This window comes from Felis catus, chromosome D4, assembly GCF_018350175.1.
Source record: "Felis catus isolate Fca126 chromosome D4, F.catus_Fca126_mat1.0, whole genome shotgun sequence".
NCBI classification, from domain to species: Eukaryota; Metazoa; Chordata; class Mammalia; order Carnivora; family Felidae; genus Felis; species Felis catus.
This window is the reverse complement of record NC_058380.1, coordinates 40,573,322-40,587,384: the sequence shown is the minus strand read 5'-3', so window position 1 is coordinate 40,587,384 and position 14,063 is coordinate 40,573,322. Positions and strand designations below refer to the sequence as shown.

At 44.1% G+C, this 14,063-nt stretch overlaps 1 long non-coding RNA gene across 1 annotated transcript in view; it reads right to left on the bottom strand.

Moving 5' to 3' along the window:
- The window catches only part of LOC109493804, a 32,923-nt gene extending 21,627 nt beyond the window's left edge, over window positions 1–11,296 (bottom strand). Inside the window, exons 1-3 of the long non-coding RNA XR_002148227.3 lie at window positions 10,614–11,296; window positions 9,330–9,436; window positions 4,791–4,932 (exon numbers count right to left, since the gene is read on the bottom strand). This is a non-coding gene — a long non-coding RNA (uncharacterized LOC109493804). The remainder of the gene's footprint in view (window positions 1–4,790; window positions 4,933–9,329; window positions 9,437–10,613) is intronic.
- Between the last annotated feature and the right edge of the window lie 2,767 nt (window positions 11,297–14,063).

Here is a 14,063-nt window from a genome sequence, read left to right as displayed (position 1 = left end):
TGTGGGGCACCTGGGTGGCTCAGTCGGTTGAGCATCCGACTTTGGCTCAGGTCATGATCTTAACGTTCGTGGGTTCGAGCCCTGTGTTGGGCTCTGTGCTGACAGCTCAGAGCCTGGAGCCTGCTTTGGATTCTGTCTGTCTGTCTGTCTGTCTCTCTCTCTCTCTGTCCTTCAACCACTGGTGGTCTGTCTCTCTCTGTCTCTCAAAAATGAATAAAGTTTAAACAACAACAACAACAATAGCCCCCCACCCACTGCCTAGTTGCAGACAGGCTCTCCTTCGCTGTTCTGCCCACTGCTCCTTTGTGGTATATTCAATAAACTTGTATCATCTTTGTTTTGCCTCAGGTGAATTCTTTCACCCTCTGTGCATGGGCTTCCACCCAATCGTCACCCCACATTTGGGGGTCCCCATCTGATTGAGAGAGACACCACATTTAGACACGACACCAATGTTACATTAGTTTCAGCTGTACAACACAGTGATTCAACTTTTCTGTACTTATGCTCACTGAGGACTTCCAGAGCACAGCCCCTACCCCACCCACATTCTTTCTTTTAGTGTAACCACACCCTTCAGTACACCCTGAGGCATAACATCTTTGATCGGCTCTGGAGATAGCAGGTCTTACAGGATGTGGGGTTCTTGTCTTGGGGCTGCCTAAGACATGCTTCTGTCCTTCTGTCCATAGCTCCCCTTAAAAAACCATTTCTTATCCTGCTGGCCTCATTGGCCTATTTCTTCAGTCTTAAGACTCTTTGGTCTGGGGCACCTGGATGGTTCAGTTGGTTGAGGATCTGACTCTTGATTTTGGCTGAGGTCATGATCCCAGCATCGTGGGATTGAGCCCCATGTCTGGCTCTGTGCTGAGTGGGAAGCCTGCTTAAGATTCTCTCTCTCCCTCTGCCCTTCTCCCCTACTCATGAGCTGCTTTCTCTCTCTCTCAAATTAAAAAAAACAAAAAAACAAAAAAAGACTCGTTGGGCCTTAGGAGGTCATTTTGCGGATACATAGAACCAATCATTAAAACAGTTGATTTTCTGAAAAGATTAATAAAATTGAGAAGAACTGATTAAAGTAAAAAATAGAAGAGGCAAATTACAAATATCAAGAATAAAAAAGGAGATATGACTACAAATCATTGAGAAAGAATAATAAGGTAATATTATGATGGGCTTTATGCCAATAAATTTGACAACCTCGATGAAACATACAATTTCTTGGAAAAACCTAACTTAAAACTGATACAAGGAGAAACAGAACATCGTTATAGCCACACAACACTGCTAAAGAAATTGCATTTGTAATTTTAAAAACCTTCACTTGTGAATTCTATCAAAAATTTAAAGAAGAAATAACACCAATCTTACACATACTCTTTCAGAGAAAAAGAGAAAGGTGACACTTCCAGATTGTTTTCTGAGGCCAACAAAACCCTGGCAACAGAGCCTGACAAGACTATTATAAGCACAAACTATAGACCATTATCTCTTTTTTTTTTTAATTTTTTTTTAACGTTTATTTATTTTTGAGACAGAGAGAGACAGAGCATGAATGGGGGAGGGACAGAGAGAGAGGGAGACACAGAATTGGAAGCAGGCTCCAGGCTCTGAGCCATCAGCCCAGAGCCGGACGTGGGGCTCAAACTCACGGACCGCGAGATCGTGACCTGAGTTGAAGTCGGACGCTTAACCGACTGAGCCACCCAGGCGTCCCTAGACCAATATCTCTTAAAGAGACACAAAAACCTCAATTAAATACTGGGAAATTGAATCAAGAAACACACAAAAGGATAATACACCATTACGGTATGAAGTTTATCTAGAAATGGAAGGCTGGTTGGTTTAACATTCAAGACTTAGTATCATTCGTTGCATTGACAGAGTGAAAGAAAAAAAGTTATAGCATCTCAATAGATACAGAAACAGCATTTCACAAAATTAAACATCCATTTATGACAAGTTTCAGCAAGCTACAAAAAGAAGGGAATTCCCTTAACCTGATAAAGAACATCTACAAAACATTTTAGCTAACGTTAACTTAATGATGAAGGACTGAATGCTTTCTCCATGAGGCTGTGAACAAGGCAAGATACTGTTATGGATTGAATGTTTAAACTGAAACTCTACTCTCCAACGTGATGGTATTTAGAGGTGATGTCTTTGGGAGGTAATTAGGAACAGATGAGGCCCTGCGGGTGGAGCTCTCATGCATGGGACTAACGTCCTTATAAGAGTCATGAGATCTTGCTTCCTCTTTTTTTTTTCCACCACATGAGGATACAAGAAGTCAGCTATCTGCAACCCAAAAGCAAGTTCTCACCGGAACTCAACCATGCTGAAACCGTGAACCCAGACTTTCAGCCTCCAGAACTGTGAGAAGTAAATTTCTGGTGTTGATAAGCAATTCAGTTTATGGTATTTTGGTACTGCAGCTCAAATGGACTAAGACAGATGTCCACTCATACTACTTTCATTCAGTATTATACTGGATGTCCTACTTAGTTTAATAACCCAAGAAAAAAGGAATACAGGTAGTATAAACGTTGGCAAATAAGTGGTAAAAATGCCACAAACAACATGACTTTCTATATAGGAAATTCTAAGGAATCTATGAAAAAGCTACTGGAACTAATAAGTGAACCGGCAAGATTTTAGGACACAAGATGAATAATAAAAAATAAACTATATTTCCACATTTTAGCAAAGAAAATTGGAAGTTAAAATTAAATCAATGATTTAAAGTATCATCAAAAATATGAAATGCTTATGAATGAATTTAATAGAATAAGACCCATCCACTGAAAACTATAAAACAATTAAAGAAGACCTACTTAGGGGGCACCTGGGTGGCTCAGTCGGTTGAGTGCTTGACTCTTGATTTTGGCTCAGGTCATGATCTCATGGTTCATGAGTTCAAGTCCTGCATTGGGCTCTGCGCTGATGGTGTAGAGCCTGCTTGGGGTTCTCTCTTGTTCTCTTTGCCTCTCTCCCATTCACGTGCATGAGCTCTCTCTCTCTCAAAATAAATAAACTTAAAAAAAAAATAGAAGACCTACTTAGGAGATGTACACCTATTCAGGGATCGGCAGATTCGATATTCTTAAAATGTTAAATTCCACTATCCCTCAAATTATCTGTAGATTGAATGGAATCCTGATCATCAAAATCCCAGCAACTTTTTTGTAGAAAATAATCAGATGATTCTCAAATTTATGTGCAAATGTAAAGGACTGACAATAGCCAACATAAACTTGAAAAAGAAGAACAAAGTTGGAGGATGGGCACTTCTTGATTTTAAGGAATATATGCACCTATATATTATAATACACCTGCAGTAATACACCTATAATACACCTGTAGTAATCAATACAGTGTAATATTTGTATAATGATAACAGTTGAATAGACGATCAAGTGCAGAAATAGACCTACACAGGGGCGACTGGGTGGCTCAGTAGGTTGAGCATCCAGCTCAGGTCATGATCTCACAGTCTGTGAGTTCGAGCCCTGTGTCAGGCTCTGTGTTGACAGCTCAGAGCCTGGAGCCTGTTTCAGATTCTGTGTCTCCCTCTCTCTCTGCCCCTCCCCTGCTCATGCTCTGTCTCTCTCTGTCTCAAAAATAAATAAAAAAACATTAAAAAAAATAGACCTACACGTATATGGTCATTGATCTTCAACACAAGTGCCAAGGTTCAATGCAAGAAAGGATAGTCTTAAAGGGTGCTGGATGAACTTGAAAATATATACTTATAAAAAAAGAACTTGACCTTTACCTCACGCCATTTATAAAAATTAACCTGAAATACATCATAGATATAAACATAAAAACGTTTTAAAATTATAAAATTGCTAGGTGAAAACAAGGGAGGAAATCTTTGCAGTGTTCGGTTAGGCAATGTTTTCTTACGCAGGACACAAAAGCATTAACCATAGAAAGAAAAATTAATAAACTGGATTTCATCAAAATGAAAAGCTTTTGCTCTTCCAAAGACACCGTTAAGAAAATCAACAACAAGTCACACATAGGGAAAATATTTGCCAAATTCATCTTGTAAAAAAACCTTGTATTTAAAATGTATATTTTACAATTCAATAGTAAATTAAGCAGTGCAATTAAAAGTGGGAGAAAGGTTAGAACAGACATTTCGCCATGAAAAAAGTGGCAAATAAGCACGTGGGAAGATGCTCAACATAATTATTCACTAGGGAAACACAAATTAAAACCATAACTTGATGACACTACAGACCACTAGAATGATAAAATTCAATGAAGGACAATACTAATTTTGGCAACGATGTGAAGCACTTGCTACTCTGAAAAACAGCTGGACTTTTTGAATTTTTTTTTTTCAACGTTTATTTATTTTTGGGACAGAGAGAGACAGAGCATGACGGGGGAGGGGCAGAGAGAGAGGGAGACACAGAATCGGAAACAGGCTCCAGGCTCCGAGCCATCAGCCCAGAGCCTGACACGGGGCTCGAACTCCTGGACCGCGAGATCGTGACCTGGCTGAAGTCGGACGCTTAACCGACTGCGCCACCCAGGCGCCCCAGCTGGACTTTTTAAAAGATAAAGTTAGGGGCCCCAGGACGGCTCACTTGGCTGAGCATCTGACTTCGGCTCAGGTCATGATCTCACAGTTCGTGAATTTGAGCCCCATGGCAGGCCCCGTGCTGAGTGCCAAGCCTGCTTCGGATTCTCTGTGCCCCTCTCTCTCAAAAGTAAAAATAAACACGAAAAAATAAATAAAAATTAAAAATAAAAAAATAAAGTTAAAATACACTTACCATACATCCCAACGATCTCAATGCTAGATATTTACCCAAGAGATGTGATGAAAATATGTCCACTCAAAGATTTATACTCAGATATTCATGGTAGCTTTATTCACAATAGCCCCAAACTGGAAATAATCCAAATGTCCACCACCTGATGAATGGGCAACAAATTGTGATATTAAAAAAAAAAAATCACAAAACCCTGGTCCATTCCATGTAATGGAATACTACTCACCAGTAAGGAGGAGCAGACCGCCAATACAGGCAAAGACACTGATGAATCTTAACGAAATTTGCTGTTAAGTGAAAAAAGAAATTCTACTTCTAAAGCCTCTGTTGAAAAAAACAGGTCAGTGGTTGCCTGGGCTTGGGGTCGGGGCGGAGAGTGACTGCAAACTGGCACCAGGGGATGAATGTTCTCTGTCTCATTTGGGGTCCTGATTACAGAACTGTCTACATTTGTCAAAACTTATCAAACTATACACTTAAAATGGGTGAATTCTATTGCGTGAAGATTACATCTTAGTAAAACTAATTTGTAGGAAAAAATACCGCCTTTACAGAAAGAAGCAATTCTATTTCCTTTTTTTTTTTTTTTTTCCTAAGTAGGCTCCATACCCAAAATGGGGCTTGAACTCACAACCTTGAGATCAAGAGTCTCATGCTGAGCCAGCCAGGTGCCCTATTTACTTATTAAATCAAATAAAGCACTACAGATTTTCTAAAAACAAAAGAAAGAAAAGGAAAGAAAGAAAGAGAGAGAGAGAAAGAGAGAGGAAGGAAGGAAGGAAGGAAGGAAGGAAGGAAGGAAGGGAGGGAGGGAGGGAGGGAGGGAGGGAGGGAGGGAGGAAGGAAGGAAGGAAGGAAGGAAGGGAGGAAGGAAGGAAGGAAAGCTTTAATTGTGTTTAATAATGTTCAGAGCAAAACTGTAAGGCTTATTAAAGAGACTTTCGATAGAGGGTCCTAGGAGCCAATTAGCTGATTTAACCACTACAATAGGCCCGTTACTTATTCATACCTGGCAATCCAGGTAAGGCTGCTTTGCTCCTTCAGAGCATGTCTTGGTGAAATTAAGACATTGGAAGAGGGTTGCCAGTGAAGATTCATTCCACACTGGGAATAGCCCAGGGGAGCATTATTCTAAGTGGAATACAGGCTGTGTTCAGTCTGGGCTGGTCTCTGAGTGTTCCCCTAGCTGAATGAATAGGGCCCACGTTCAGCTCCCCTAACGATCTGATCAAGTAAGAGGATGGTTGGTGATGAAAACCAATCTCTTTGGAAAGCTGAATTTTCCATATGTGAATACCATATGTTGTTCACACCCCTTGGGAGATGCCCTTTAAAAAAATCATGTCTTAATACACGAAAGAACCCTTACTCAGGGGAGAAGGACAGTTGTTCTTCTTAAAGAACTCCAAATAAAACATCCAATGAGCTAAAGCATGAGCCAGCTAATTAAGGAGGGCACATGGGATTTGGTTTCTTTAACCAGCTTGACGCAAAGCAATCCCCGGGGGAATCTCAGCGCTCAGAGCCAAGGTCAGCTGTTTGCAATGTCCAAGTAAATATACTGATGCCAACTTCAAGGACAAGACAGAGGGATAAAGAGCAAAAACAAATGATAATAAAGATGTGTTCTTTTTGCTGTTTCTAGAGAACACTTGGTAGAGAAAGACAGCTTTGGGGCTCGAGTGAGTCACTTGACCACTCTGGGTCCACCTCTCTCTCTCTCCTCTCAATCACTCTCTCTGGTTAAACACCATCTGCTTCCATGGGCTATTATGAGGTTTAAAGAGAACGCACGCAGGGCATCTTAGCACAATGCCTCGTTCCAAGTAGCTCAGTGAATAGTAAATGTTATATGTAACAGGATGTGTGAATATTTTCTGTAGTTCTCTACATAGCAGAGGGATAGCATTGCAGGAGTAATTCCTAGAGGGTCAGGAAAGAGTCAGCAACTTGTCATAACAGGGATGCACTTGCCTTCATCAGGGGACGTGGAGGTGAGATATCCCCCGTGATGGGGGTGTACTGGTTTTTCTGCTTGTTCACCTAGATCCTTCATCCTTCCCAGGAGGCTATCCTCTTGAGAGCTCTGTGACTTGAGCTCTATTGCTGGCTCACTACCAGTTGGGTTTGGCCAGGCTGACATACTAGCAGCAAATCAGAGAGGACGTTCTAGGCATTTCTCCCCTGCTGCCTCCCTGTACTGGCATTGTGCCATTGGCAGTGCTTGCACCCTTCCAGGACTACACTACGTCCAAGCGGTTCCTTTTTTATAACCTCAGCTCTCTCTGGGTTCTCGTGCTACTCTTTCCTTGTCCTCTCACGTCCGGAGTGGAAACGGCTTTCCAGTGTGACATCATCTCTTCTGTTAGCGCTCTCTTCTGGACATCTCTTCCATTAGCGCTCCGCACACCTCTATCATCAGGCCCTTTCTTGGCGTCTGCTTGAACCATCTAGGGCAAATGCTCTTTTCCGTAGGACCTTGACTGATCAGAGGTCTCACAGAACTCGTAAAAGCGCCCGCTAGAGGAGGGTAAAGTTTTCACTGTCTGGCAGTTCCAAAGAGTGCTAGTCAAGCATAATAACGCAAGTAATAATTTCCCTGCTCCCTAAAAATTTTTCTGGAAACATTAGAAACACAGGTAGTGAGTTAGGGGTGGACTAGTCAAGCCCAAAGTGGGAGAAAAAGAGAAGCTGCTGCTGTCTGGCCATGAGCCAGAGCTGGAGCAATGGGAGGAGACGCTCCAGCTCAACGTGAAGTTCAAAGCCTGAACTGCGACGTGAAATTGATAGGTTCCAAACGGGCCAGGGGACCTTGCATTATCTGAGAACAATTAGAAAAGCCACAGAGCCTGCTTCCACGGGGGAGAGGAGGAACAGCCCCAAGAAATCTATTTCAAAGGGGAGTGGAAGATAGATTTACTTTATTCTGGGATACCGGGGCATGCTATTCGATACAATGCGCCCTTAGTTTCAGCCGTAGGAGCGATAGTTACAGCTCTAGAAAGGCTTGTTTGCACAGCATAGGTCACGGGGTGGAGCCCAACTGAGAGTTCAGCTGCACGCAGGCCTACCTAGCTCTGGCCTGGTTACCAAATCATTAACCTTGCCCTACTGGGATGGCAACGAACCTGTTCATTTCCTTATCATTTTAGGACCCGAGAGGTCTTTTCCTTCCCGTTTCTTTGCCCTGTATCCTGTGCGAGTGCCACACCGACTTGCAGATGTATTTATACATTTATATGCCGCCACAGAACCAATCAGCCCAACTTCCTTAGTTTAACTTTGGTCTGTACTCTCTGGTTAGAGAGAAAGAGAAGCCGAGTGTTTTTTCTGTTTAGGTGGCATGCAGAAATCCGGGATGGATTCACAGGAGAGACATGGAACCAGAGAAGCGTTACCCAGAGGAGGACTGTTGTCACCCCAATCTGACTTCACGTGGTGCCGGTGTTTTATGCCACTTTCCAGGGGATGATACTTAGCTTTTTAGGCTCTAAACTTCTATTGTTAGGGCATCCCTAGGTGTTTGGGTCTGGGAGCCTGACTCTCTTTGACCAAAACCATATATATAAACCTAAAATGCCTGTTTGTTAATTAATGAATTAATTGTTCATATATTAAGTAGATCTGTAATTACCATGACCAAATAGTTGTGTCCCTAACCGATACATTTTTTTTTTTAAATGTTGATTTATTTTTGAAAGAAAGAGAGCACAAGATGGGGAGGAGCTGTCAGCACGGAGCCTGACACGGGGCTCAACCTCACCAACCGTGAGAGCGTGACCTGAGCCGAAGTCAGATGTTTAACCGACTGAGCCACCCAGGCACCCCAGTACATTTTTGTCCTATTTGCAAAATCTATGTGGGAAGCCAGATTCCAGTAGGATTACTTGGTGAGCACAGAAGTGGCACAAAGGGAATCAGTTGGACGACTTGAATGGCTGATGTCACGTAGTTATGATCTATAGCAGGAGTCTGGCTGTGTCAGGTTATCTTGGTCCGTGGGCCAGGTGCCCCCTGGCCTGGCTCTGTGCTAGAGTTACCAAATCAGAGTCGCTGTCTCTGATTCTTGTTCATGCTTCAATTCCCAACCCAACTACAACCTGACAGATCCTCTTTCTTGAGGAGTGTTAACAAAGATGCTTCAAGGCACGGTTCCCTTTTACTGGCCTGGGAATCTCTCATTGCCTACTGAAAGGGCGGGCCTACGCAGCCGACTCCATCTTTTTCTGTGTCCTTCACCTTGACCACACCTCCTCCCCTGGAGTAACCCCCCCCCCCCCCTCACCTGCCTAACAGGACTCGGACCCTTCCCCAGCCAATTGGCTGAGGCCATAGCCATTACCTCACCAACTGCCCCTAGGCCCCAATAAAACCTTTGTCCTTTTGAAACTCGCTTTCTCTCCCTGGTATCTCACCGCTGCGTCGGTGCAGGTAGGGGATTGAGCTCGAGCTAGCTCGAATAAAGGCTCTTTTGCTTTTGCATCGGACTCGGCTCCCTGGTGGTCTTTGGGGATCACGAATTCTGGGCATAACACCTACCTCTGATATAACTCTTTCTTCATTTATATGATTATCCTCTGAGAGGGCAGATTTTCCTTTTCTCTCCATCGCCTTCGAGAATCCTGATTGTGGGTCATGTCTACCACCTGTGGGTAACAGATGGGAATGTGATGATCTCTAAGACTAGTTCTTGCTGAGTGCAATACTTTTCCTTTAATTTAATCTCTTTTTTTTTTTAAAGTAAATTCTATGCCCATCGTGGGGCTCGAACTCACGACCTCGAGATCAAGACCCACATACTGACTGAACAAGCCAAGTGCCCCGAATGCTAGTTTGGCTCCTTGGGAGTGCAGGGCAGGTACAAAATGGTACGAGGGCCTGAAGCTGCCTGGTGAGAGAGTCGTTAAAGTGATAGTCCATCAGGCCACAGATTAGATAAGAAAGGAAACAAGCCCAGGACCGGTAGGTATTTCAGAAACTCCGGCTTCTGAGCCGTTTCTCTAAATGGTTTTTGTCCTCTGCACCTCATATCAAAGGTTATTGTTTTTTAATGGTCACGTCTTGGATGGACCTAACTCTACCTCAAAAATCTAAAACTCTAATGGGGCGCCTGGGTGGCACAGTCGGTTAAGCGTCCGACTTCAGCCAGGTCACGATCTCGCGGTCCGTGAGTTCGAACCCCGCGTCAGGCTCTGGGCTGATGGCTCGGAGCCTGGAGCCTGTTTCCGATTCTGTGTCTCCCTCTCTCTCTGCCCCTCCCCCGTTCATGCTCTGTCTCTCTCTGTCCCCCCAAAAATAAATTAAACGTTGAAAAAAAATCTAAAACTCTAAAAGCCCACACTGAGACCACAAACTCTCATCCTTCTAGCTCTTGTTCTTTTACTTCCTTTTTTTTTTTAAGTTTATTTATTTATTTTGAGAGAGAGAGAGCGTGCACACGTGGGGGGGGGGGGCGGGAAAGGGGGAGAGAGAGAATCCCAAGCAGGCTTCACACGGATGCAAGGCTCTAACCCACGAACAGGGAGATCATGACCGGAGCCGAAAAATCAAGAGTCGGATGCTCAACCAACCGAGCCACCCAGGCACCCTTGCTCTTCTACTTCCACGACCTTTAACCCTCAACCTCGGAGGAACTCTGAAATATCTTAATCCCTCTATCTCCCCGTCCGGGCCACATTTCCTTTCTTATCTGATCTGTGGCCTGGTGCACTATCACTCTGACGACACTCTCACCTGCCAGCTCCAGGCTCGCGTCTGCTAGTGTCTGTACCTGCCCCGCACACCCAAGGAGCCACACCTGCTTTTGCCTGTTTGCTTCCGCACCTGGGCAGCAGCAGGAGAAACAATCAGCCGATCAGAACCACTTTGGATGTAAACTCTTCAGTCATGACGGCGCCCATCTTGTAATATATGTGTATTTTTTTCTTAACCTGGTGGTGGTCAGCTCCTCTTCCGTTTAGCAGGTAGAGACTTACACCCCTCTCGGCAAGGCCTCTCTCTCATTGACCCCGAAGAAAATTAATAAAAGGAAAGCTGGTTTAAAACAGAGTCAGGAGCCAGCAGGGGGCGGGGACCTCTCACGCCCGGCCACCCTTGGTTAATTGCAGACCCAATGGGAAGAGGGGTAGCTTGCGAGCTGGTACCGCCTTAGCTTCTACTTTACTATCCCAGCAGGAGGAAGGAGATTTTTCCTTCCGCTCCCGCAACAGCCCAGCCAATGGGATTCTGTCACAGCTCAGCCAAGGAAAGGCCCCTATACTTGGAACTCCCAGTTTATTCCAATGGACTTTTTGCCTAGAACAGCCCTCCCTGCTCCCCCCTTTTCCTCCGTAAAAGAGCAGCCCGTTCCTTACCTTTGTCCTCTGGATTTGTCTGCGGTTTTGCCGCAGCTTGCTTGTCCCAGATTGCAGTTATCTGCTATTCCAAATAAACCTGTTTTTGCTGGTAACATAACTGGCAGTTTTACTTCTAGGGTTAGCACCCAAGCTCTGCTTCCTTCAGTTTTTCTTGCATATCCACATCATAGATAAAATAAAAGCCGTCCAATAGACGCCACCTGGACTTCCCAACATAAACATTTACATGCAGCCACGTACATATATATATATATTTTTTCCTCCTCTCTCAGAGAAGCCGTACCTCTGCTTACAGCATTTTAAGGTTAAACTTTCCACCTGGGCTCTGATTAGGTTATGGCTTTTTTTTTTTATTCAACGTTTATTTATTTTTGGGAGAGAGAGAGAGACAGAGCATGAACGGGGGAGGGGCAGAGAGAGAGGGAGACACAGAATCGGAAACAGGCTCCAGGCTCTGAGCCATCATCAGCACAGAGCCCGATGCCGGGTTCGAACTCCCGGACGGCGAGATCGTGACCTGGCTGAAGTCGGACGCTTAACCGACTGCGCCACCCAGGCGCCCCAGGTTATGGCTTTTTAAAATCATCTGTTTACTTTCTAACCATGGCAACCCTTTTCTGCTAGCTCCTCCTTAGCCTAAAATGTGCTCAATTGGCTTTTATCTTCAAACATAAAACCATAGCCCTTCCATTCACAGTTAAGCTCCTTAATAGTCTACACTGATTATGTCTTCATCTTCCTACCATCTGTCTCTTGCCTCTAGTGTTCCAGTGAAACGATTCTGGAAAATGTTACCAGTGGCTTTTAAGTTGAAAAACTCAACGGACTCTGATTTGATCCCAGTGCAGAAGTTACCAGTGTTGGCCATGCTTTCATTAGTAAGCTTTTGTCATCCTTTTGAATGCCCATCATAGGACCTTCTTCTTCTTCTTCTTCTTCTTCTTCTTCTTCTTCTTCTTCTTCTTCTTCTTCTTCTTCTTCTTCTTCTTCTTTAATGTTTATTTATTTTTGAGAGAGTCAGAGTGTGAGTGGGTGAGGTATAGAGAATGAGGGAGACACAGAATCCAAAGCAGGCTCCAGGCTCCGAGCTGTCAGCACAGACAGGGGCTCAAACTCACAAGCTGTGAAATCACGACCCGAGCCAAAGTCGGACGCCCAACTGACTGAACCACGCCGGCGCCCCAGGACCCTTTTCTTCTGCTGAATGATCCCTCTCATTTCTATGAGTCTTGGGGGAGGCAGATACTACATCTCACTTGGGGAGCTAAACACAGTCATTGCCAGCGTCCTCTGCAGATAGGGCACTGCCCATGACTCAGGCTTGGTCATTCTGGTGCATCTGCCCCAGACAGTGAATCCATAGCTGAATCCATTCTTTGGCAAAGAATCTGGGTGAGCAAACTTCCCTCTGCTATTGGAGAAACATGTTGACAGCTTTCAGTTTCTCCTTGTTCAGGCAATACAAACAGTCTGGTCCTCAGAGACCACAACTGTTGTAGCCTCCCCCAACCAATTCTGTGGTGTAATTTGTGGTTACGATTCTTATTGCATAGACTCTGGGTCCTCCAGGTGATTCAGTGAACTACCCAATCAGTAGCCTTCCCTTTTTTTTTTTCCGCTTTATGTTTATTTTTTTTTCTTTTTAAAAAAAATTTTTTTTTCAACGTTTTTTATTTATTTTTGGGACAGAGAGAGACAGAGCATGAATGGGGGAGGGCCAGAGAGAGAGGGAGACACAGAATCGGAACCAGGCTCCAGGCTCCGAGCCATCAGCCCAGAGCCCGACGCGGGGCTCAAACTCACGGACCGTGAGATCGTGACCTGGCTGAAGTCGGACGTTTAACCGACTGTGCCACCCAGGCGCCCCTCCGCTTTATGTTTAAATCAACCAGAGTTGGTTTCTGCTGTTTGCAATGAAGAACTCTGACCAATACAACTTCATTTTTGAAATACCATCGTTGCTACCTTTGATGGATTAATTCTCCACTCCCATCTCCTTCTTTAACCAGCAATCATTCCAATGTATTAACATGCCTCTTCGAACTTGAATGTATTCTCATATAATATGTGGTGTTTTGTGTGTCGCTTTTTTATTTTTATTTTTTTAATGTTTACTTTTTTGAGACACACACACACAGAGTGTGAGTGAGTGGGGGAGGGGCAGAGGGAGGGAGACACAGAATCTGAAGCAGCCTCCAGGCTCTGAGCCATCAGTGCAGAACCCAGCGTGGGACTCGAACTCAGATGGTGAGATCATGACCTCAGCCGAAGCTGGACACTTCACTGACTGAGCCACCCAGGCATCCCTGGGTGCATGTTTTTAAATTCACATAAATGGTCTTTTGTCAGAAGCCTTTCTCTTTTCTTACTTTTTTTTTTTTTTAATAAATTCTTGTTCATTTTTGAGAGAAAGAGAGAGCACTCGAGTGGGGGAAGAGCAGTGGGGGGGTGAGCAGGACAGAGGATCTGAAGCAGGCTCTATACTGACAGCAGGGAGCCCAGGCTCTAACTCAGAAACTGTGAGATCATGACCTGAGCTGAAGTCGGACACTCAACCGACTAGAGTCACCCAGGTGCCCCTCTTTTCTAACTTTTTAAAAAATCAGCACTAAGTTTTAAAAATCTGCGTTGTTGGGGCACCACTCCCAGAATGGTCAGAAGAATTGCCAGCAAAGGGGAGGAAAAAGTTTTCCTTCACCCTCTCAGGACCCCCGAAAAAAAAAAAAACTGACAAAGACAGATTAACAGGAGGAAAGCATACACATTTGACTGGATTTTTACATGTATGTGGGAGTCTTCACAGGAGAACAAAGACCCAAAGTGGTGACTAGAGCAGGAAGCTTTTCTACCTTTTATTTTTATTTAAAAAAAAAATTTTTTTTAACGTTTATTTATTTTTGAGACAGAGAGAGAGCAT